The sequence below is a fragment of the Gigantopelta aegis genome, chromosome 9 (assembly GCF_016097555.1).
Source record: "Gigantopelta aegis isolate Gae_Host chromosome 9, Gae_host_genome, whole genome shotgun sequence".
In the NCBI taxonomy this organism is placed as follows: Eukaryota; Metazoa; Mollusca; class Gastropoda; order Neomphalida; family Peltospiridae; genus Gigantopelta; species Gigantopelta aegis.
The window spans coordinates 43182040-43208231 of NC_054707.1; the positions used below are offsets into that span (position 1 = coordinate 43182040).

The 26192-nt window shown below is 39.6% G+C and overlaps 1 protein-coding gene across 1 annotated transcript in view; it reads right to left on the reverse strand.

Annotated features, from left to right (window-relative positions):
- The window catches only part of LOC121382173, a 44309-nt gene that overhangs the window by 17170 nt on the left and 947 nt on the right, over positions 1-26192 (reverse strand). The window lies entirely within an intron of this gene.

Below are 26192 nucleotides of genomic sequence, written 5' to 3' on the forward strand. Positions count from 1 at the left end.
AACCGTAAATAAAATGTGTTGAGTGCGTCGTTAAATAAAACATTTCTTTCTTTCTTTCAAACATTTGTTGTTTTTGACACGTAGTCTTCAGATGAAACCCGCTACATGTTTTCGTTAGCAGCAAGGAGTCTTTGGTATGCACTTTCTAACAACATGAATCGATGTCACATGTTTTACTGTTTTCAATTAGCAGCAAGGGATCTTTTAGATGAACAAACAAATCAATCAGTCAATTGGTCTCTTCTTTCAATCCAGCCCATTGTCAAAGAAAATAACACTACGCACTATTTCCAGCCAGACCGGCCTCGATGGCGTCGTGGTTAGGCCATCGGTCTACAGGCTGGTAGGTACTAGGTTCGGATCCCAGTCGAGGCATGAGATTTTTAATCCAGATACCGACTCCACATCCTGAGTGAGTGCTCCGCAAGGCTCAGTGGGTAAGTGTAAACCACTTGCACCGACCAGTAATCCATAACTGGTTCAACAAAGGCCATGGTTTGTGCTATCCTGCCTGTGGGAAGCGCAAATAAAAGATCCCTTGCTGCCTGTCGTAAAAGAGTAGCCTATGTGGCGACAGCGGGTTTCCTCTAATAAAAAAAAAAGTTTCAGAATGACCATATGTTTGACGCCCAATAGCCGATGATAAGATAAAAAATCAATGTGCTCTAGTGGCGTCGTTAAATAAAACAAACTTTACTTTTTTTATTTCCAGCCAATTTCACAGTTTGTATTTCGACAAAGGGTGGTACGTTGCACGTTCTTTAATATTACTGTTTAAATGCGTCACGGTAATGAAAACAGTTTACACGTGATCAGATCAGTGCCTGACAAAACACGGCACGGCAGTTAAAAAAATACCTTCAACGTTTTTAGTTTGCATACACCTTAGCGTTCCTAATGCTTGGCATACACTCCAAGGTTCTATAATACGGTGGCTCGATGCCCAAGGCCAATGGTTTTTAGATTCGTGCCACCAAAAATTACTTTGTGCGATCCCGATGGCAAGTGCAAAAATACATCTACAACGCTACTAGCGTACCAAAAAGAAACATCAACAGGTCACGTCTTTCAATTTGCTGTTACATGGGACATTTCGCTTACAAATAGTTGAACACCAGTAATCTTTGACCCATCCACGACATTAATATACCTACCGATGTAGTTTTATTCAAGTGTAAACATTGAAAACACAAAATATTCTTTGTTTTGCCTCCATTTTCTTCTTTACATTGGAATCCAAATACTTATTAATCTGATACCAACAGTAATACAGTTCAAGCGCAATATGCAAAACGGTAACCAGTATTACATTGAACAGTTAATTAACAGTGAATTTTTCACCATGGCCGGAGAATTTAAGAACCTATCGATTAATAGGGAAGAGGGACGTAGCCCAGTCGTAGAGCGCTCGCTTGATGCGCAGTCGGTGTGGGATCGATCCCCGACGGCTATTTCTCGTTCCTTCTGGGGGATTTCACGATGGTGCATATTGTTCGTACTTTCTGTCCTGGCGAGAACCCAGATTTATTTTTCAGTAATCAGTAACTAGTATTGCCAACTATTCAGAGGTAATAGTATATATTATATCGGCTTTACATCACTGTGATATGTCTCTAGTTACAGCCATTGTGATCTCGTTGTTTAATGGTGGTTGAAGATTGATCGACATATATGATCAATGGAAAGTGAAATTCCGATGGCCATTCAGAATTTTCGGAAGACAGGAAACTAAATAACTACCATTTTGACTTTCATTAAGAGTGATGAACTAAAACATGGCCGAGTGGGTCTGCATGAGTTTCCACTTCCATCTGTTGTATGGCGCAGGAAGGAATCAGCAGTCATTACGTGTTTCGCTGGCAGACGTATATTAAATGCGATACCTGCTCCGTGTTGTACTGTTACGGGTAAGGGCGGGATGTAGATCAGTGTCAGGTCGGTGTAGGATCGATCCATGTCGGTGGGCCTTTTGAGATATTTCTCGTTCTAGCGAGGGCACCACTACTGGTAAATCAAAGGCCGTGGTATGTGCTATCCTGTTTGTGGGGTGGTGTATATAAAAGATCCCTTGTTGCTAATGATAAACGTAGCGGGTTTCCTGTCTAAGACTATATGTCCAAATTACCAATTGTTTGACATGCAATAGCCGATGATTAATAAATCTAGTGGTGTCGTTAAACAAAACAAATTTTAACTATCGAGTACGCCAGCACACGCAACCTAAGCGAGACAGTTTTTTTCCGTAATTCGTATGCATAATCCGTAACTAATCGCTTTTAAATTTACATGCAAATAGGTCGAGTAGATTCCATTTTTGCTTGTCCGTACGCGAGCACTTATGAGACTGTGTATCCGATCACTCTGTGCACTATAAATTACGTGTTACGGACAGATGGAATACGCGCTAAACGCAAATTCTAATCAGAGCAAAACTGCAGAACAGATGCAAATGTTACATCTTTGCCGTGGCACACACTAAAGGCAACGCGACACGATACGAGGCTCTCAGACGAGAACACTCGTATCGTTAGTCGAGGCACTCGTATCGTGTGACATCGCCATAATCGACTATCGTGATGGAAGTTTAATAAGACATGTCTTGTTGGAAAGTGTGTGCGCAGCATTAGTTTTGACGAGCATCCGTTTTGAGGAAACGCTTACACGCGTCAAGAATTTCATTTGATGAATATGCCCACTGTTAAATAAACAGATATTCTATGCCAATTGGATGTGCGATCCTGGGTGTAAAGATAACGAGTGAACCCTCTGACACCGCCTGCACCAATCCGTATGAGTAGCAACACGATATATGTTATATGCACCCCCTGCATGCATAACTACCGGCTCGTCGGTGTCGTGGTTAAGCCATTGGCCACAAGGCTGGTAGGTATAGGGTTCGCAGCCCGGTACCGGCTCACACCCAGAGCGAGTTTTAACGACTCGAAGGGTAGGTGTAAAACCACTACACCCTCTCCTCTCTCACTAACCACTAACAACTAACCCACTGTCCTGGACAGACAGCCCAGATAGCTGAGGTGTATGTGCCCAAGACAGCTTGCTTGAACCTTATTTGGACATAATCACGGGAATAACTTAAACTGAAAATGTATAACTGCATCATATATCTTTGAAAACCAGGACAGCAAGATGTCTTTGTATGCACTTCACTGCATGTTTAATTGTATGTATATTTATATAAGAATATGTGCCATGAAGGGCGTTTTACAACAGCATATACACTCACATACGAAACATTGTAGGAAATGAACTTGAAACGTAAGGCCTAAATGATTTTGACTCATCTGAATAACGATTATAATTGTTTCGAGCTAAAGATTCGTGTCAGTTACTCGGAGATCATATGCATATATTATCAGGACACCTGGAAGGATGGAATTATTTATTTAACGACGTATTCGACACATTTTAAATACGATTATATGGCACTGCACGTATGCTTAAAGGGACATTCCTGAGTTTCCTGCATTATATGATGTTTCCGACTAATAAACTATTTCTACGATTAAACTTAAATATTAAATGTATTTTCTTGTTTAGAATATCAGTGTCTGTATATTCAATGTGTTTCTGGTCGTCTTAGTATTTGTAAGAAGCCCAAACTGGATTTTGTCTTCAAATAATTTCGTACGTACGAAAAAAACTGTTTTTAGGAAATAAAATGAAATTTAATCTAGTACAAATATTAGGACTATCAGAAACACGTTTAATATACAGCCACTAATATTTTATGTACAAAAATGTATTTAATTGGAATTACAATCGTTAAAAAGTCTCTGTTAGTCGATAACATCTTAAAAATAGCAGCAAACTCGGGAATGTCCCTTTAAGGACCACACAGATAATAAGAGAGGATATCAGCTGCCGCAAACCAATGGGCTATTCTTTTCGATTAGCAGCAAAAGATCTCATATATGCATCATCCCATAGACAGGGTAGTACACACCACAACTTTTGTTACACCAGCTGTAGAGCACTCGCTGGAATGAGAAATGGCGTAATGGTCCTACCGACGGGGATTGATCCTAGGTCGACCGCGCATTAGACGAGCGCTTTACCACTGCGCTAATTCCCGGCTCTAGAGATCTGGAAGCAAATAGCAGTGTTGCATAATGTTCACGTCATATTTATATTACAAGACAGTATACGTGTGTGGTAATAATAGGATATTAAACGAGCTTCCATTTCATATCATGTTTATGTCCCGAGTGAAATAATTGTCAGACAATGAAAATTATTCCTCAAGGGACATAAACATGATACGAAATGGTAGCGAGTTTAATATCATATTTATTACCCATGATTTTTTTTTATCACTCAACTTGTTTGGTTGACGTTCCTGTACGTTTGTAGTGCGTAAATCGATCACGTCGAAGTGTTACGTCCCACTTTGATATGTACCAAGATATTTTTAACCATATGGGTAATAAGAGTAGCTTATGTGGCGGCAATAGGTTTCTTCTTATACTCAACACAATTAAGGATCAGTAGATATGTTCGGCAGGTGTTTTTTTAAGTGTATGAAGAATTACAGCTTTTTCCATTGTCAACGTTGTAGCATATTCTTAAACGTAATGATTTAAAACATATTTTAGACCGAACACATTGACAAGGATCGTTACGAATTAACGCGTATCAAATCCAAGTCGAGTGCTCATTTCAGTAGTTTTTATAAATGCATGAAACAGCCACCGTGTGTAAAAATGTTGCATGTATCGTTATTCCAATGTTACGGAAACAATGACTTGCAATTGCTAAACTAATCATATAAGAAATATTTAGCTACCAATGGAAAAAATGTAGCGGATTTCCTCTCTAAGACTATGAATGAATGAATGAATGAATGAATGAATGAATAAATGTTTAACGACACCCCAGCACGAAAAATAGATCGGCTATTGGGTGTCAAACTATGGTAATGGAAACAAACAAGGTGATGATCAAGATATAAATAAAAACAGTGTAAAGAACTGTGCAAAAATACAAATACAAATATCACAGATAAGATACTGACTTTTACTCTAAACTTCAATTTGTGCTGTATTGGCCATTCTCAAAGAGAATGTTACACCCCTGCACCACGGCGAGGTTACAGCACGCACAGGGGCTCTAAGACTATGCGTCAAAATGAACAGATATTAAACATCCAATAGTCGGTGCTTAATAAATAAACTGTTTTAAAAATTCTTACTCTTGAATCTGGACTTGGTGTTATATAACCAAGGTGTCTGATTTATTTTTGGACTGTGCAGTACACCACGACTGGTATATCAAAGACAGTAGTATGTGCTGTCTTCTCTGGGATTTTGCATATAAAAAATCCCTTGCTACAAATAGAAACATGTATCGATTTCCTCTCTAAGATTTTATGTCGAAATTAACAAAAGTTACTCCCAAAACACCATGTCTGTGCAGTGATACTATTTTCAAAAGAAAACAAACTTTAACATTTGCTGAAATAAACTGACAAGAATTAACAAAAAATCTACTGGCCCCTAATTAATGTTGTTGAGTGTAGAATGCAGACTAAGTATCGAAATAACTACGTACATTAGACACCAAAATAGACATTCGCATTTACAATGTGCTGACTCGTCATTAGTCGAAATAACATCCCTTTATTTTCTTTCTACATGTATTGACCTTGAAACTGAAAGGGTTCAAAAAGGCGGGCCACGGTTTTATTTAATAGTATAGGCTTTAAAAAAAAGTATCTTATCATTATTGTATAACCATGCATGACAAGTGTTTGCTTTGAAATGGCTTGAGCGTTAAAAAAAACAACCGCTGATCATGTTTTGATTTAAAGTTCTGACACTTTACAACAAGCGACAGAAACACCTGCTAAAAGATTGCAGTCATTGGGCTATTGATGCATTACAAGTAAACATGCATACGATCATCAGATAAGATGGTGCCTGAACCGACTTCAAATTTGAAACGTTATTTGTTACTGTTAAGCATCGCCACGAAGTTCTAGAGCAGTTATTACGTCACTAATTGAAACTCATGGGGGTTGTCAAAACTCGCAGACAGGCACTACACCTGGGACTCTTTGAATGACGAGAAACATGCAGGTAGTAATAAAAACAAACAAATTTTCTCAAGGTATTTATGGAATAACACAGATAAAGTTTCGTATTTACCTAACATAAACAGCCTGTGTTTTGCAAAGCGAGTAGACGTCTTAATTTAAAGTGCTAGCTTCGACTTGGCATCCGATCTATTTGCCGGCACTTTTCGTGTTATCAGCAAAATAGCTCGTTACGTAATTATCTAGCCGAAGTCTTAATCCATATCCAAGAACATTTCATTAACTGCGTTACGTGCGATTTATGATCTGTGAACATGCCTGACGTTTCCACTCCCGTAAACCTGCATTAGCATTAACCATCACCTGTTACTATACATACAACAACAGGCATGATAAACGTCAAACAAAGTGCCTACCATACGTTAAATTTTTTTAATTTTGATAATATTTTCGGTCTCCACCCTTAACATTATCAAGTAATAATTAAAACTATTTAAAGTTTGTTTTGTTTAACAACACCACTAGAACACATTGATATATTAATCATCGGCTATTGGATGTCAAACATTTGCTTATTCTGACATTTAGTCTTAGAGAGAAAACCCGCTATATTTTTTCCGATAATAGCAAAAGATCTTTTATATGCATCATCTCAATGACAGGATACCACGTCATTACTCTTTTCGATTAGCAGCAAGGGATTGTTTTATATGCACCATCCCACATACAGGATAGCACATACCACGGCGTTTGATATACCAGTCGTGGTGCACTGGCTGGAACGAAAAATATCCCAATGGGCCCATCAACGGGGATCGATCCCAGACCGACCGCGCATCAAGCGAGCGCTGTACCACTGAGCTACGTTCCGCCCCACGCATATTAAGGAGGGCTCGTAATTGCGAGTAACTGTTATTTTTGTTCCGAACACTTGATGAATATGATGTGACAGAAGACGATGGTACCAGTTATATTTTCGGTAGCGCTAGTCCTCCTGGACAGGCCACTGATAAAGAGTGGTCACAATTGGCCAGGTGTAGTGATACACCCAAGCTTTGTGAGACACAATCGATTTTATACAGCCAATAACAGTTGGTGTGGAACTCGCCGATGTCATTTATTTATCATTAGCTATTACCAGGCACATGTGCAGAGAATTAGGCAAGGAGAGGGTCTAGACTGTGGAGAGGGAGGGGGTCGGGTCATGTTCCCCTAGAAAATACATTGAGAGAAGAAAATGTGCCTGGAGCACGGAAGATTCGACATTTCAACACACACAACCCACACACCCCGCGCCTTATTCTTTTCAAATAACAACAAGGACAAAAGAGAGAGAGAGAGAGAGAGAGAGAGAGAGAGAGAGAGAGAGAGAGAGAGAGAGAGAGAGAGAGAGAGAGAGAGAGAGAGAGAGAGAGAGACAGAGACAGAGACAGAGACAGAGAGACAGAGTGGCAAGTGAAACCCGCTGCCGCCACGTGGTTTGACATCCAATAGCCGATGATTAATAAATCAATGTTCTCTAGTAGTGTCGTTCAACAAAAAAAAACTTTTAAATAGAATTCATGTAGCAATAAAAGGGCTTTCATATGCATATTTTGTGTGGGCTTTTTTTGGCATACAGGTAACACGACCTACTACCCATCGGTCTCTTTCCAGCCAATGCACGACTGGTATATCAAAGGCCGTGGTATGTGCTATCCGGTCTGTGGGATTGAACATATAAAATATATCTTGCTACAAATGGAAAACAAATGTAGCGAATTTCCTTTCTAAGACTATATATCAACATTACCACATAGCCAATAGCCGAAGATTAATAAATCAATGTACTCTAGTGGTGTCGTTAAACAAAACAAAGAAACTATTTACTGCCCGTCGCACCTCATGCGAGCACTCTACCACTGAACTACATCGCGACTCGCATCAAATGACATCATTAACCTTTCTTTCCCACAATCAATCAATCGGCAGAGAATACGACAGAAAGTGTTCATCGATCTAACACCTGCTCCAGTGACAGGATGCAAATCACGTCTGAACAGAGTACACGCGTCACGCGACCGGCAGCTGGCTGGCACTACTCCGCGATATCTGGGCCAGACGCCGCATCGATCATCATTACGTAGCTGATAATCGTTAATCATTTACAAGGTACACGCTGATCACGGGCGCGTGCGGTAGGCGTGTAAATAAGGCAAGGGGAAAGCCGTTCATTAGTACTACACGTGTTTATATATAATAATATTATAATATGTCAGTGCCTGGACCAGATGTCCAAAAGGTAACTGTATCCTCGGCAAGATTTCCAGCACATGACGCATATCTAACTCATGTCCATAAGAAGAAGAAGAAGTTTATTTTGTTTAATGAAACCACTAGAGCACATTCACTGATTAATTAATCATCGGCTATTGGATGTCAAACATTTGGTAATGCCAACTCGAAGTCATCAGAGGAGACCCGCTACATTTTTTAATTAGCAGCAAGGGATCTTTTATATGCATTTTCCCACAGACAGGAAAACACATACCACTGCCTTTGACCAGTCGGGGTGCACTGGGTGGAACGAGAAAAAAAACCCAATCAGCTGAACGGATCTACTGATGTGGTTCGATCCTGCGAAGCAAGCACCTCAAGCGAGCACTCAACCGACTGAGCTAAATCTCTCCCCACGTAATGAGAATGTCCTACATTTTGAAGACGGTCGCGGTATTTGGGGTGGGGGTGTCCTACACTGGCCAGCGGTAGCTGTATGGGTGACGTAATAGGGGCGGGATCTAGCTCACTTGAGGTGCTCGAATCGTAGGATCGAACCCCCTCTTTAGACCCTTTATTTTTGTTTCAAAACACACCAAATAACAGACCCATGACCAGAGATCATAATTATTATTTAAGCTATACAGATGTATATTGATTAGTGGCTCTACTACCTATAGAATGTTTATTAATATCAGTAGTCTCATGAATTTTGTCTATCCAGCTTTGCCTGCCTAGGGGCAACATTTCCTGAAAAGCACAACCCCTATTGTCCAAGCTCTTTCTCCAAGAATATTGGTTTAAACAACCACATCCACGAAACCTGACCAAACCACATTCATGTTCTACTAAAAGTACTGCATTTGTATAGGACAGAATTACCACAAACAAGTTAAAAGGTGTGTTTTGTTTAACAACACCACTGGAGCACATTGATTCATTAATCATCGGCTATTGGATGTCAAACATTTGGTCATTCTGACTCGTAGTCATTAAAGGAAACCCGCTACATTTGTATCTAATACAGCAAGGGATAATTTATACGCATTTTCCCACAGACAGAACAGCACATATCACGGACTTTGTTCAGTTGTGGTGCACTGTTGGAACAAGAAAAACCCCACAATCAGCTGAATGGATTGACCGAGGTGGTTCGATCCTGCGACGCAACAACTTCAAGCGAGCACTCGACCGACTGAGCTAAATCACCGCCCCTAACTCACCCTAAAAAAAGAGTCTTCAGTATTAATAATGAGTTACACATGCTTATTATTTACATGCTATTCGCTATCAACTTCAATCTAACAGTTGTCACTACAAAACTGTCATAAACTAATCACAGTCGCACAGCATACAGTGTGAATATATTTCCAGATTCTGGCCAAACAAATGGGACAATAACTGTCATATGTCGTCCGATCTTCGAACTTGTCTATAAAATATCACAGCGCTGGACGTAGCCCAGTCGGTTTAAGATCGATCCCAGTCGGTGGGCCCGTTGGGCTATTTTTCGCTCTAGCCAGTGTACGACGACTCGTATACCAAATACCATGGTATGTGCTATCTTGCCTGTGGGATGGTCCATATAAAAGATCCCTTCCTACTAATGGAAAAATGTAGCGGGTTTCCTCTCTAAGATTATATGTCAAAAATTAGCAAATGTTTGAAATCCGATAGCCGATGATTAATGAATCAATGTGCTCTAGTGGTGTCGTTAAACAAAATAAATTATCACAGCGCGGGACGTAGCCCAGTGGTACAACGCTCGACTGATGAGCGGTCGGTTTAGGATCGATCCCCGTTGGGCTATTTTTCGCTCTAGCCAGTGTACCTCGACTGGTATACCAAAGGCCGTGGCATGTGCTATCCTGCCTGTGGGATGGTGCATATAAAAGATCCCTTGCTACTAATGGAAAAATGTAGCTGGTTTCCTCTCTAAGATTATATGTCAAAAATTAGCAAATGTTTGACACCCAATAGCCGATGATTAATGAATGGTGTCGTTAAACAAAGCAAACTTTTTATATAAATTATCACGTGGTGTTCAGGTGAACACTACAAAACAATAATTTACCCATCAGGTTTATCACAGACAACAAGTACCACGATTTTAAATATACTAGTCGTGTGCTAGCTGGTTGGGACCCAGCAACAGGGATAGATCTCATGGCACATGGCACATCGCACCTCAAGCGAGTGTCAGACGCAGCATACTAGAAGCCGACAAAGACGTCAAAACACCACGATACAAATTCCCAGTTTCAACAAAGTCAACTCATACGATCGCAGTCCATTGGGCAAAAGGAATCATTTTTGTTTGAAGACAAATTTACTGCAGAAACAAAAAACCTGCACATGTACATAAAAAAGAACATGTTTAAGATTTATGAGAAATACTTATTTTAGCACACGCGATGGCATTACAGTATAACGTACACGCGAAGAAATTCTTTAAAGGCACACACCTTAATATTTCCGGTTTCCACCAACATGAAAACCGCATGGCATATTTTTTAACGTGTGGTATGCAGAGCAAGTTAATTGGTTTACCATGACAAAGAATTCAAGGTTCCTTACACAACCGTTTCATACACTGTCGAAATGGGATTCTCAACATGAAGAAAACACACAGTACGGAGATTGTTACTTCGGCTCATCACTACTTCCGCGATGACCGAAATAACGCGAAGAACCGCAATGCTGCTGCACTGTTCGCGTAGGTGGATGACCTGTCCTTGTGCTTTGCTTACGACAGGCGGGTGTGTAGGTAGGTCAGTGGTAAAACGCTCGTCTGGAATGCGGCGAATCGTAGGATCAGTCCCATTTAGAGGAACCATAGTTGGTGTTATCTAGCCTAACACTGTCCGTGTGTTCAAGTGTAGTTCATTCCAGCGCCCCCTCCAATGAACACTAAGGGCTTGTGTTCCCTACCATCACCATCCTAGTCCGATACATCTGCCGCCAACTACATTTGATTCTTTTGACGGCTAATATATCAGATTATCAAATATGTTGAACTAGTCAACACAAAATTTCAATGTAAAACAAGGCTTTTTGTTTGTTTTTAACAACAACCACAAACTAACGCTATATGCAAGCTTATGGTCGCTAATTATCTAATTATTTCGGATCGTAAATAGTGTACATTTCGAGTCAGTAAACATCATCTAGAATACCTGGCCCGTAAAGAACGACATCTCGAGCTGGTGACACAATCGCGTGTAGAGAGGGCAGAGTCTATAATAGAGTGGATGGGGCAAAAGCCATATTTCGTATCTTCATTTATATAGAAAGAAAGAAAGAAATGTTTTATTTAACGACGCACTCAACACATTTTATTTACGGTTATATGGCGACAGACATATGCTTAAGGACCACACAGATTTTGAGAGGAAACCCCCTGTCGCCACTTCATGGGCTACTCTTTCCGATTAGCATCAAGGGATCTTTTATTTGCGCTTCCCACAGGCACAAACCATGGCCTTTGTTGAACCAGTTATGGATCACTGGTCGGTGCAAGTGGTTTACACCTACATATAGAGCCTTGCGGAGCACTCACTCAGGGTTTGGAGTCGGTATCTGGATTAAAAATCCCATGCCTCGACTGGGATCAGAACCCAGTACCTACTAGCCTGTAGACCGATAGCCTAATCATTTATATAGAGTAAAACAGAAAACAACAACAAAAGACACGCACATTTTTGTCCTTGATTGTCATTGATTTGGGTACTGGGTTCGGATTCCCACCCCACCCCACACCCCTGGTTCCTCCGAGTGTGAATATCAATATAGAGTTTCTTCTGCCGCATATCGATGAAAACGTACCGGTCTGTATAAAAACGATCTTTAGGATGGCAAGTCAGTTTTATTTTCATTCATAATTCAGTACTGGACAAATATGAACCTTGTCACCCTTGCGAAGCCATGTCTATATATACGTATGCTAACATAGTTACGTGGGTTATCTGTGTTTCTATGTATATATATATTATTATCGAAACTGACTCCGGTATGTGACACGAGTTTAGGTCAAGCAGGCAATGAACGACGGAAACATGTTTTGTACTAAACAGATGGTTTGAGTAACACTCTTAATATAGATATGACAGAGATACCGTCTGTTATGAACTCGCGAGCGATAATATAATTAACCACAACAGCCATCCTACTTCCTTATAAGGACACAAAAGTCACACTCCTACGGAAGAACAGTGTTGTTAGATCACAACACATTAAGACTAAATACCACCAAAGAAGGAAATGTGTGTAATGTATACAAACAACTAAACAAAAGCAACAACAACAACAACAACAAAAACAACAACATCAAAAATAAATAAATGAAACAATCACCAAAAAACAACACCAAAAAACCCCACGAATTTAAAACGAAAACAAAACCAAGAGGCCCATGGGTCTGAACGGTCATATGAGCAAATTGGGTATCTCATCTGTCAGACTTATGCACAATATTTATTTTTCGGGGTGGGGAGAGGTATGTCCAAATAATAAAATCCATGATGTTGCTTCTGTATGAGAGTAGGAAGCTTACCACCAAATGTAGTTGGAAATGGTCTAGTAGTTCCTTAGTCTCATCGTCATCTAGTGTAAATTTCGGGTACTCGGGGCTCGGGTCGGGTTTGACCCTCGAGTACTCGAGTCCTATATTTTGGACTCGTGGATCCCCTATACTGTGCCTTTTTCAGGGGTGGTAGTACAAATGTCACGTGTGTTGCTGTTACAGTACAAAAACCTTTTTTTTTCATGTACAAAGCGGAGAGAAAATTTGGTGCCAAGCTGGAGTCAATATTGACATCTGGTGAAGGGTTCTTGCACAAGAGATGAATTAAAAATTGTAAACCTTTCCCATAATCCAAGGTAACATCCGTGAATTAATGGGTAACACACGTGGCATCCTCGACAAAATGTATTTGTCTTGTCCAGATTTGTAATGTTATTAGTTTATCTAATTATAGCTCGATGTCAGGACTGTTTAGAACAGATGGAGTGGGGAGGATGTTCTTTCTTTTCTTTTAAATTGAAGGAAGGAAATGTTTTATTTCACGACGCACTCAACACATTTTATTTACGGTTATATGGCATCGGACATATGGTTAAGGGCCACACAGATATTGAGGGAGGAAACCCGTTATTGCCACTTCATGGGCATCTGAACGAGCTCGAAGGGAAACATCACAAACATTCTTGGTGAAAGGCCCATTGACGCAGGAGTTAGAAGAAAGGACAGATACAATCTGAAATGATTTGTCTGCTGTCTGTACGGGCGGCCAAAGTATAAAGATGTGGACAAGCTTTGCCAGGATGTGTGCTGTGAAAGTTGTATCAAAAATATAAATTGTCAGCCTTAGTGGTGGCCATCTTGAATTTCCTATGATGTAATTCCTAACCAGTCTTGAAAATGGTTAAGTAGGTTATCTGACCCCAAAACCTATGACAAGACATCAAATTTATCATTCTATATCTAATATGAAGGCAGTTATAGCCAATAACATAAAATAGTGGCCATCTTGGACGCCATCTTGAATTGATTAAAATACACGAAGATGACCTTGGTTCATTAGGTACATTCCAAGACAATAAAAAACCTAAATACAAACTTTCCAGGTTCTGCCATAGTCTGCCAGACTATTATGTATCAAAATGCTTTAAGCCACTTGTTTCCCCGAGGGGTAGGCTACGTTACAGCCAGTAACTTCTGAAATAACCCGTTGCCAAAGGGTAAACACCTGAAAATCAGTGTCGAATTGAACAAGCTTTCAGACCCACGTAGTGGCAAATCTCAAAGAGGGGGGGGGGGGGTATATTAACAGCTGACTGTCTATTAGGGGAAATGGGCATCAGAATAACCCAATTCACAAATATATTTGTCCATTTGCTAAGGTTTGGCATTTATGGAAGAAGCGAAGTCTTTTTAAAAGTGTCTTATTCTAACAACCCCCCCCCCCCCCCCCCCAGTTTTGAGCCCTGTTCCCAGGCCCCCGGGGGTCAGTACGTCTACATTCACAATTTTGTTTATCCAATTATCCAACTAACACCAATTCTTGATTACCTTTTTTAAACGTTTTAAGACGAATTTTACGAAAACTGAACCAAAGTGAGGATTTTAAATTGCACATGCGAGGAAATTATGCGTGTTTTTCACCAAAACATTTTGAAAAATCTCCTCTTAAGAATGTGTTGAGAGGACCTTCAAAGTGAAGCATTTCTCATACACACCGCTTCCCACTAACACCAATTCTTGATTACTTTTTTTAAACGTTTTAAGAGGAATTTTACGAAAATTGAACCAAAGGGAGGATTTTAAATTAACAAGACTCGTCAAGCGTTACTCTGGTTGCACATGCGAGGAAATTATGCGTGTCTTTCACCAAAACAATTTAAAAAATCTCCTCTTAAGAATGTGTCTGACAGGACCTCCAAAGTGAAGCATTTCGCATACACACCGCTGCCCACGATTGATTCGTTTCGTGAAGAACCCCAGTCTATTCACGGAAACACACACGGAAGAGACCGGTCGATAGAAAGCGCAAATCCTCCATGAGCATGTTGTTACTAATTGTGTACACGGGGAAGCAAAATCCACCGACCTTTTGTCACAAGAGACGAGTTTCAAACAATTACACGACTCAAGAAGCCAGTTATGTTTGCTCATTCACTATAACACGGCAGCACGAAATCTTCGGAGTTTACTGACCCCACGAGAATACTTTTTAACAGTATAATTTATGCTGTTATCCAAATAAGTTCCATAAACTCTGGAATTTTGAAATAATGAAGAACACTTTTGTCCTATAATTGCTAACATGTGTCACCAAAACGTTCTCCTAAGGAAATGTTTGTTAACACATCAGCATGCCATTTGATTGGGGGTCGCTAATGTCTAATGTTATGGTAACGGTGTTTCGTTGGCGCCATGCGTGATACGTGTTCTGATTAGCACCATACTTTGGATCTTTAAAATGTTCTTTCCCACACTTTATATAATGTTAAAACGTTGTTCTGTTTAACTACACCGCTAGGGCATATTGATTGCATGGTGACAATGTAAGAATACGGACATGAAAATAAAACAAACAAAACTTAATAATTATGTGAATGATAAAACCAATAATGCATAGACAATAATATGAATGTTTGTTTTGTTTATTGACACCACTAGAGCACATTTATTTATTAATCATCGGCTATTGGATGTCAAACATCTGGTCATTTTGACACAGTCAGATAGAGAAAACTCGCAACAGTTTTCAACTAGTAGCCACGAATCTTGTATAGGCCTATGCACCATCCTACAGAGAGGATAGCATATATCACGGCCTTTGATATACCAGTCGTGGTGCACTGGCTGGAACGAGAAATAGCCCAATGGGCCCATCGACGGGGATCGATACCAGACCGACCGCACATCAAGCGAATGCTTTACCACTGGGCTACGTCCCGTCCCTATGCCATAGTTTGACTCCCAATAGCCGATACATTTTTCATGATGGGGTGTCCAGGCACGTGCGCAGGGGGGGGGGGAGCGAAACATTTTTCATACCCCCCCCCCCCCCCCCAGACCCTCCGCCACGGGCTTCGCGACTGCGGCGCTCGCGGTGTCGGGTTTCGCCAGACACCTCGACCCCCCCCCCCCTGCAAAATTTCCTGCGCACGCCCCTGGTGTCGTTAAACATTCATTCATTCGGTCATTTGGTAACAACACATGTACATTTCCTCTACTTCAACTTCCCTGACAACCCACCTCCTACACACACACACACACACACACAGACACACACACACACACACACAAAACGTTCAAATGATGCAAATAGAAAAAACAAACTACCACCAGACACAACAAATAACTCGGTTTACAGAGCAACAACAACGAGTCAAAAACAAAAAGTCAAAAACACAAAAACGATTTGCCAATGTCCTCTTTGGCCCGGCGTGTCACCCCAGGACGTGCTAAGAATCTCTGAGATTATTTAAATTGTCGCAGTTTTCCTTTTTTCACAAGGCTGACTTGGACACTGATCTCGAGGACTAATATTAGCCGAACCTGGCCGGTCCGCCTCGAGAGTAAACTGACATGAGACAACGTTCAAACGACGGAACGACTCGAGAGCGCAAATCAAATACGCAAAACAAGAAAACCTTGTATTTACAACATCGTTGACCTCTCCACAACGCCGTGCTGTGTGTAAGAAGGGTGACGTCGACAAACATTACGTTCAGCCACAAACCCAAGGGAAGGAATGTCTGTTTAAGAACACCCCAGCACGTTGTTATTGCTTAATCGGCGGCCATCATGGTAATTGTGACACTTGGGAGTGTGAGAAGAAAGAAGGAAAGAACAACATTTCAAAGGAATGTTTATTTAACACATTCATGACCAAACATTGTTAAATAGCATTCAGCTCTTTTGTTGTACGAATGCTAAATTTCTAAATAATATATGTAAATTCTAACGTCTGTTTTAGAAACATTATATCCCAATGCTAATCAATTTTTTTTAATAATTTTTTTTAATTAATTAGTTAGTTAGTTAGTTAGTTAGTTAATTACTTACTTACTGCGTAGAGCCATTGTATGTATTGTACCTTCAGTAGTAGTTATTTGGTCATGTCTCATTTTATGTTCAAATCAAATCAACTTTAGTTTGGTTCTGTTCTATTACAGTATGATCAGCGGTTAATTAGCGGCTGTTAGGCAGAGATCATGTGGTACCAGTGTCACATTAGTAAGTTATCACTGGCGTATATGGGACTTGATTCCGTGGTATGCACCTTGAAGTTCAGCAGATACAGCATTTGTGCCGCCTGGAGATGACGTTTAGCGATAAACTTACAAATTATCAAACAATGCAAGGAATTTGTATACTGTTTCTTTCTGGAATCCCCGGCAAAGAACTTGTTGAGGCATGTAATAGGCGAGAGGGACTCGGTTAACCGGAGGAACAAGACAATTGTTCCGTACAATTTCTTTGCAAAACACGCAAAAAGGGTCGTGTGGTTTGGATTGCAGTTACTCAATACTGTTACTTGCGGAAAGTTTCGTTGTTTGATTATGTTACAATGTGCTTCGTATGTTAAGACTGTTTATCATTTTATTCGAAAACAACATATGTTGATTTAAAAGAAGAAGTTTGTTTTGTTTAACGACACCGCTAGAGCGCACCGATTTATTGATAATCGGCTATTGAATGTCAAACATATGGTAATTTTGACATATAGTCTTAGAGAGGAAACCTGCTACATTTTGTTCCCAAGGGATCTATTATATGCACCACCCCACAGACAGGATAGCACATGCCACAGATTTTGATATACCAGTCGTGGTACACTGGAAGGAACGAGAAATAGCCCAATGAGCTCACCGACGAGGATCGATCCCAAACCGACCGCGCACCAACCGAGCGCTTTACCACTGTTCTACGTCCCGCCGCCTGTGTTGTTTAAGTCAGTTAATATTTTCCCAGTCGGATGCGACATACTCTACCTAGAAAATCCACCATTTTATAAAGGGGATAATGAACCTATTACTTTAGCAGTGAGAACGGATAAAGATTATTTCTTACACACCTGTTGGCGAGGACACCATTCGGTGTTTTTTAAATAATATATACCTAGTAACACATGTACGTGAGTTAATAATTTCAAGATATACGACTGGCTGCTCCTAGGTGATGACCAGGGGCCTAATTCACAAAGGTCTCTTAGGCTGTGCTAGACAACAAAGCATCCTCTTTGCAAGTCTTTAGCATTGCACTGCGAGATCGCAATGTTGCGAGAGTTTAGTGAATTAGGCCTCAGGTCACCAATACCATACATCCAATGAAAAAGCAGCACGATCTAAATGAATTACACTGTGACGTATAATTAACCTGACAATAATTTATCTGTGACGCGTAAGTTAGCTACAAGCCCAAAAGCTGTAAATAACTTTTAGTCGAACAATTTGCTTAAAATCTGGTTTTTGAGGATATGTAAGAAATAGAATAATGCATGCTGGTCTGTAAGATACCATTTATCTTACAACTCGCTGGTTGAAAAGGTATCAAACTCGTTTTCGCTAGTTATATACGTTCCAAAATAACTCGTAAGATAAATGGTATGTAATGACCACTCATATATTGTTCTCTATTTAATAATATTTAAAACGATGTGTATGTCTATCCCAGTGAACAGGGCGAGACGTCGCCCAGTGGTACAGCGCTCGCTCGATGCGCGGTCGGTGTGGGATCGATCCCCGTCGGTGGACCCATTGGGCTATTTCTCGTTCCAGCCAGTGCAACACGACTGATATATGAAAGGCCGTGGTATGTACTACCATGTGTGTTTTTATTAAGGGGGATGTGTGTGGTTTTTGGGTTTTTTTTTTTGGGGGGGGGTTGGGGGGGTTGGGGTTTGTTTGTTTTTGTTGTTGTTGTTTTTTTGTTTTTTTTTTGTTTTTTTTTGGGGGGGGTAATCATTGTATTATTTGCTATTCATGTTGATCATCCATTAATTTATGCAGTAGCCGACATAAAATAGTTTTCGTTTTTAAGATGTCGGAAACATTAATTCATTCATTCAATTCATTCATTCATTCATTCATTCATTCATTCATTCATTCATTCATTCATTCATTCATTCATTCATTCATTCATTCATTCATTCATTCATTCACAATTTATTATTTTAAAGCCGTCAAACAACGATACGGATAGGAATCCCGACATTAAGGCTAATAAGGTGGTCATGTTTATTTACTGCAGGATCAGTTGAGGTCGTTATTCATCGCCATGTTGAAACAGTGCTCCAATCAAAAGCTTTTAAAGCTTTCCTACTCTGTGATGGGCGACGATATTGACGGAGTGTTCGGGTCCCCGGGGTCGTCAGCTCGTCAATACACGGACAATAAATCTACTGGTGGTGAAGATAGAAGGGGGCGAACACACAGAGAAACACATACACGAGAGCGCAGACATTTAAACACACGCACGCACGCACACACACACACTTGTGACAATTCACCGATCACGTTATTTTCGCAGAGTTAAACATAGTGTTTTGTTTAACTACACCACTTTAACACACTGATATAGTGATAATCGGTTATTGGACATCAAACGTTTGGTACAATTGGCGAAATATCAATGTTAGACACCAGATAAGCTCAGATGTCGTTTAGCAAATATTCCTTTCATTTTTCGCTAATCACAATGGCGATATTCTTTCATGAGTATAGATACATTAAACTTTTTACCCCCCACCCCCCAAAAAAAAAAAAAAAAAAAGAAAGATAGAAAGCACAATTTAACATTTAAAAAACCCCAAGATATTCTTTATAATCATTAATATATCCCAAAGAACTTGGCAACATGTGGCGTCTATTTTAGTTAATAAAAAACCCATGTCTACCATGTTGGTATTTCGTTAGGATGGACCACCTGTTAAACAGTTTAAAAACACCGAGATAACATTCCGCTAACAACATCATCACATGCCAGAACCATTTCATCACGCTAGGAGCATATTTACTTGATGACAAAGAATCGCTCATCGCCAAAATACACTGATGCTCAGACCCACTGCCGCTAATAATAAATAGAAATAAGTCGTTAAGCCTAATAATGCGTGTTATTGCAAGACACACGTACATTTAAACCTCGTTTATTCCAAGGCCGCGTGACGTACTTTTCGAAATATCGATCGAGTAGGTATAGCAAGTTATCTTAGAAATATGAATTAATCATTAACTTTTTTTTTCTGTGACAAAAAAAAAATCGCACATCGCCAAAACAGACTAATGCCCAGATCCATAGCTGCTAATGATAAACAAAAATAAGTCATTGAGCCTAATAATGTCTGTCATTGCAAGACAAGCGTACGTAATCATTAACTTTACTTACCGACAAAAAGTATGCTGATAACAAAAACGCAGAACATAAGTTTAAAATCTCCTTTTTTCACCTGTGCCATTTTCCCCATTCGATTATACCGTATTGCATGTATTTATTATTCTATAACTGAACACAACCATTGGGAGTTTATACTTATATCATTTTAGGTGGGGTTTTTCTTCTTTTACCTTCATGCTATTACGATTTTAATGATGACATAAAACGTAAACATGAGAAGATAAAGGACACGTCATAAAAAGAATGTCTTGCATATCGGAAAATCCGGAAGGTGAATCATATACAATGTATATAAATAAATATATCCAAGTGATAAACACACCTGTAATTTTCAGAAAATCAGTCATGTTTTTGTGGGGTTTTTTTTAACAAACTACCAAGGTTTCGGGTTAAAATTCCCCTCACCCCCCCCCCCCCCCCCCCCCAAAAAAAAAAAAAAAATACTACCAGCCGTCACTTGTGTAGTTTATAATATGCCCGTTAAATAAAGCACTGTGGTCACCAGTGTAATATGACCCCGACAGTGACTGGTAAGACTACCCTGGTGTTACGCAACAGCAGTGCGACCCCGGAAGTGCGAATCTCAGAAAGGAGACACATTTCGGTTTGTTCTACAGATCAATGACGTGTTGACAAATAAGTGTCAGCAATTTCAATTATTGTGTTACGCAGTGAATCAGTCCTGTATCCTGTATAAAACTATACTGTACGTTTCACGGATACTCCAGGCTCCGTATTCATAAACGTACTTAAGTCAATGTATGATACTTATTTATGTACTTTAGGTATGTATTTAGGTATCATACATTGACTTAAGTACGTTTATGAATACGGAGCCTGGGCCGTAACTTACCTAAAGTAACGAGTGTAGCAATAAAAGAACGAATGTGGCAATAAATAACGAATATGGATATTGTAATAGAGGGATTCCTCCTCTAAGACAAACATACGCGTAAGCTAATAACATTTGAAATAGACTCTTAAACTACAGAGCATATTTTAAAACTTAAATACACTTTTAAATTAAAAAATAATATATTTTAAACTAAACATATTTTAAAACTAAAAATGGATTTTAAACTAAAACTAAACACCTGTTCGTAATTTACAAGGACAGTGGCTACATTTAGTCTTAGTTTCATTTGGAAAGTGGCTCGGTGTATTCAACTCATATTACACAGCAATTCGTTGCATTTCAAACAGAGATGCGCATTAAAATTTTAAAGGCCCACTATTTAATTTTTGGATGTAAATTTCAAAATTGTTCGCTAATTTTTTAATGTCCCGGGACAAGCCCCTGGCTATCCAGAGACAGGCCCCGAGACGGACATGCTTGAAACTCTAGTTGGTATATGAGCATGTAAACATTATTCGCACTCGCATTCGCATTTCAAACCTTGAACTGCACAGTCGGGTTTATTATCATTGCGTGTACTACAACAGTTACTCATGTAGTGTAGTGTAGTGTAGTGTAGTGTAGTGTAGTAGTGTAGTGTAGTGTAGTGTAGTGCATCGTATTGCATTGTAAATTGCATTGTAAATTGCATTGCATTGCATTGTATTGTATTTGCATTGTATTGTATTGCATTGTATTGTATTGTATAACTGGTGTATTATAATCCTGCATTGCGCAGGTACTAAATGTGTTTGTTAGAATATGGAGACAGATATTGTTTACTAGTAATCGTCTTTTCCACCTACAGCATTAGTTGCTGCTGTCATTGAGATGTTAACTGTAATATGTGTAAAATGTGTAAAATGAATTTAGGGTCAGCCAGGTGCTAACTGTATTATGTGTAAAATAAAAGTAGGGTCATCGTGGTGCTAATTGTACATAATATGTGTAAAATGTAAAATATGGCGAGAATGAGCAAACAAGATTCAAACCGGAAACTAAACAGTGCTGAATTACCAATAAAAAGATAGATCGCTCATGTGTACGCCCAAGAAGGAATGCATACCACCACACCACACCCTCCTTAATTCCCACATACCCCAGCTGTAGTTCTCTGCGATTACGGTAAGGCGCGGGCGGTGCCATTATATTTGTAAATTCGTTAATGAGCATCTTTTTTCTGCCAAACAAAAAATGTCGAAGGGAAGGATGTTCTTATTTTATTTATTTTGTAACAGAAGACAACAGCTTCTCGACATGAAAGATTTCTTCGATATATCATGTCGTTACAATACGGGTCCCCATTTTTTTCAGGATAGGAGAGTCTACGAGGTTAATTCCTCTATGTAAATGAATTTGAATTTGAAGCTATGTCATATCGGACTGAAATTGAATTCCATTTTCAGGAACTTGTTTACAGCGTCCTTAGGTTTTGAAGTACGGTCGACATGGCAATGGGACACATCATGAAAAGTTAAAACGCATGGCAAAACATGTTGGGCAGGTCTTTTTGAGTGGGTGGAAGCGAATACACATACCAGAGAAATATAATTATAGTTAGAAAGGTTCTTCGATTTTTTGGTCATATATTTACCTTTGTTTGACACCCAAAAACCATAGCATGTTTATGTTGTGGTATTGTTGAACATTACTCTTTCTAGCCAGTGCACCACGACTGGTATATCAAATACCGTGGTATGTGCTATCCTGCCTGTGGGATGGTGCATATAAAACATCCCATGTTACCAAATGTTTTACACCCAATAGCCGATGATTAATACATCAATATGCTCTAGTGGTGTCGTTAAACGAAACTCTTTTTTGTTAATTAATTTTGAATTCATTCATTCAAATACACCTTGTACTGTCGATTTATTACAAGCATTCCCACCATTGCGATATGCTCTAAAACATTGATAACAATATAATTAATTAGAAATATCATGGTAGAATCCACAGTGAGATCATAAATTAAACATTTTTAAAAAGTTACATGAGAACTAAATATGCTGGTGTCACACATTGCAGAGACTTTTTAAAAATATTTAAATAATTAATTATATATGCGTACTGGCTATTTGTCCTGTTATTAAGCTTAGTCGTTACTCAATTACGTATACGGTGCAAAAGCTGTAAGGACATTACAGTTAGCTGTTTACCTTGGCTGATCAATAAAACTATTCGAATTGCTGAGGGATTCAAACTTAATATGTATTTATGTGTCTTAACATCGTTCATTATACAGTTATATATTCATCGATTTCATTTTGACGTGACATGTCACATACATTATTAATAAGAATGAAATGACGTCTATACTGGATACATTGTTAATAATTAGTGCAAGCTTTCATTAATTTTTAAAATACGACTGCGCTGCAGAACCATTGAAAATGTGTCTATTCAGTAATGGAGACAAAAACCTCTCCTTAATTAACGCCCCGACGTTACAGTGAAATGTCTAAAAAAAAACCGGATCCTTTGTAAAGGCCCATATTGTCTGGATGCGGCGCGTGCGTGCGGTCCATCTTAAAAATAAATCGAAATACATTAGTTTCAATGACAGCGTCTAGACTGGATGCACGCGATGCGTGTGTCTGCAAAACGTATGCGCCAAGCCGCAATGAAATAACCGTATATGGTGTTGTATATGACCAAAGACATTCAATCTATATGAGCCGTAGACCAGAATTACCCGAAAAACCGGATTCTTTTTCATAGCCCCGTTTTAAATATCACTACAGAACAGAACTTCTCTAAACCAGACACCTTTTACTTAATTATGTGGGTGCCCCGTTTAGATGAGTCTCCCGGTACTATCTTGCTAGTGTATAACTTCATACTTAATATATCATTATTTATTGGTGTATTTTAAGATGGGGGAATACCATCGACACACCATTCCCCGAAACTATAATGGGACCTGGCCATATAGCAGGCCTCATCTCCATTATATTTCAGGAATAGAGGATTTTTGTGGAAGACCTGGTTGGCCGAGTGGTTACGGTCGCGATGTCAAATATCATCGGAACAGTAGGTTCGAATCCTACTAATTGACACTTATCTCATTTTAAATTCGGTTATATGGCGTCGGACGTATAGTTAACGACCACACGGAAAATGAGAGAGGAAACCAGCTGCCTCCACGCAGTGGGATATTTTATATGCATAATCCCACAGACAATATACTACATGCCACGACCTACGTTACACCAGTTGCGGAGCACTGGTAGGAACGAGAAACAGCCCGATAGGCGCACCGTCGGAGATCGATCATAGACCGACGGTGCAGTCCATAACTCCGTCCAGGTTATATATTTCACTTCACACGACCAAAACCTTATTTTCAGCGGTACCAAAAATAGTAAAAAAAAGAAAGAAAGAAAACGAGTTACAGATTTGTGGGTATTATAGATCAAAGTATTTACAAACCGCCGACAGCACGACTGAATGGTAATTTGGTGATATGATTAATACCGCAAGAATACTATTTAAACACAACTAGTCTATGTACTAACACGGATAGTGTTACTAATGTCACATATAATCACACTGATGGTGTCACTAATATGTTCTTACAGGTTGACACTGAGTACACCCATGAACCACTGTCAAATATGATGTAAACAGATGCGGATCTACGGGGGGGGGGGGGGGGCAGGGCAGGGGCCCGACCCCTAAATATTTGGCTATAGCTATAATTTTATTAAATATTAATTTTCATTTTTTTTACGATCCCCCTCCAAACCTCTCCCAAAGTTCCCTTGGCATTCCACCTCATGTCACTGGGGAGCCCCTAAATTGATTTTCTGGATCCGCTACTGGTAAAACAAAAACTATTACGGGATTTAACATCAGTTATACAACCACGAAGGAAGTATGGCTTGAATAAATAGCAAGGCGTAAGTGTGATATAGTGTCACATCAAAATGCGAGTATACCTTTTTTATTAGTCAAAACGGGAACTATTGAAAATTTATTTAAATAACATTCGGCATAATTATTTCTCCATCTGTACCAACAGCCTGTAGGAGAAAATGTCCCATATGCTGCAGCAAGCCCCATAAATGTGCAGTTGTCTAAACATAACGAGCCGTATAACTGTGTAGTGATTGTGTAAGACAGGTGGTTATTAGTTCGGAGTGGTTTTGTCGGGATAACAGATCGATTTCGAGACCACCCCGCGCTGTTTTCGTGATCTGCCGGTTTTATCAATAGTCCGTTCACGTTCATTACGTTTTGACATATTTATTTCACATGGAAGCTGTTATGTCGGTGTTGCAACTAAAACAGTCGGATGTCTTTCCGACGAGATGATTATGATGTTGCATGAGGTAGACTAATGGATGGAGGAATCGAAAGGAATATTACAACGCCTAAGCACATTTTAAACTACGGCTGTTTGGTGTCCAACATGGTTTTATCTCGACGCTTCAGAGAGAGAGAGAGAGAGAGAGAGAGAGAGAGAGAGAGAGAGAGAGAGAGAGAGAGAGAGCCAGATATATTCAATCAGAGAAGGAAAATCGGGGACAGACACACACGCACGCACACACACACACACACACACACACACACAGAGTGAGAGAGAGAGAGAGGGGAGGGGGAGAGTCAGACAGACAGACAGAGACAGAAACAGAGGCAGGGAGGGGAAACAGTGAGGTAGAGAGACAGACACCGAGACAGTACAGTGAGTTGCCGAAAAACAAAACACGTTTTTTTTTATATGCACTTTCCCATGCCTGTATGTGTCAACCTGCCTGTTTTTCAACGTGAACGTGAAATCTGCTTCGATGTCGTTAACCCAAACACCAGCTGTTCTCTACCCACCGGCATGATTCGTATTACTACTACACGTAGTGATGTAAATGAACCTATTTTCCAGCATTTAATACGTAGATCCACATCTCTTTACAAAAGTTGTTTATTGTACTCGCTGAACCGAAACTGATAGTATTACTCAAAGCTGCATCTGCTTACTACGATTCTTAAATCACAACCGGTTTTATTACTAACATTATGTCCCTGCTACGGAGTGATGCCTTGACACATATCAGGCATAATACATCTTAATATATGTCGTG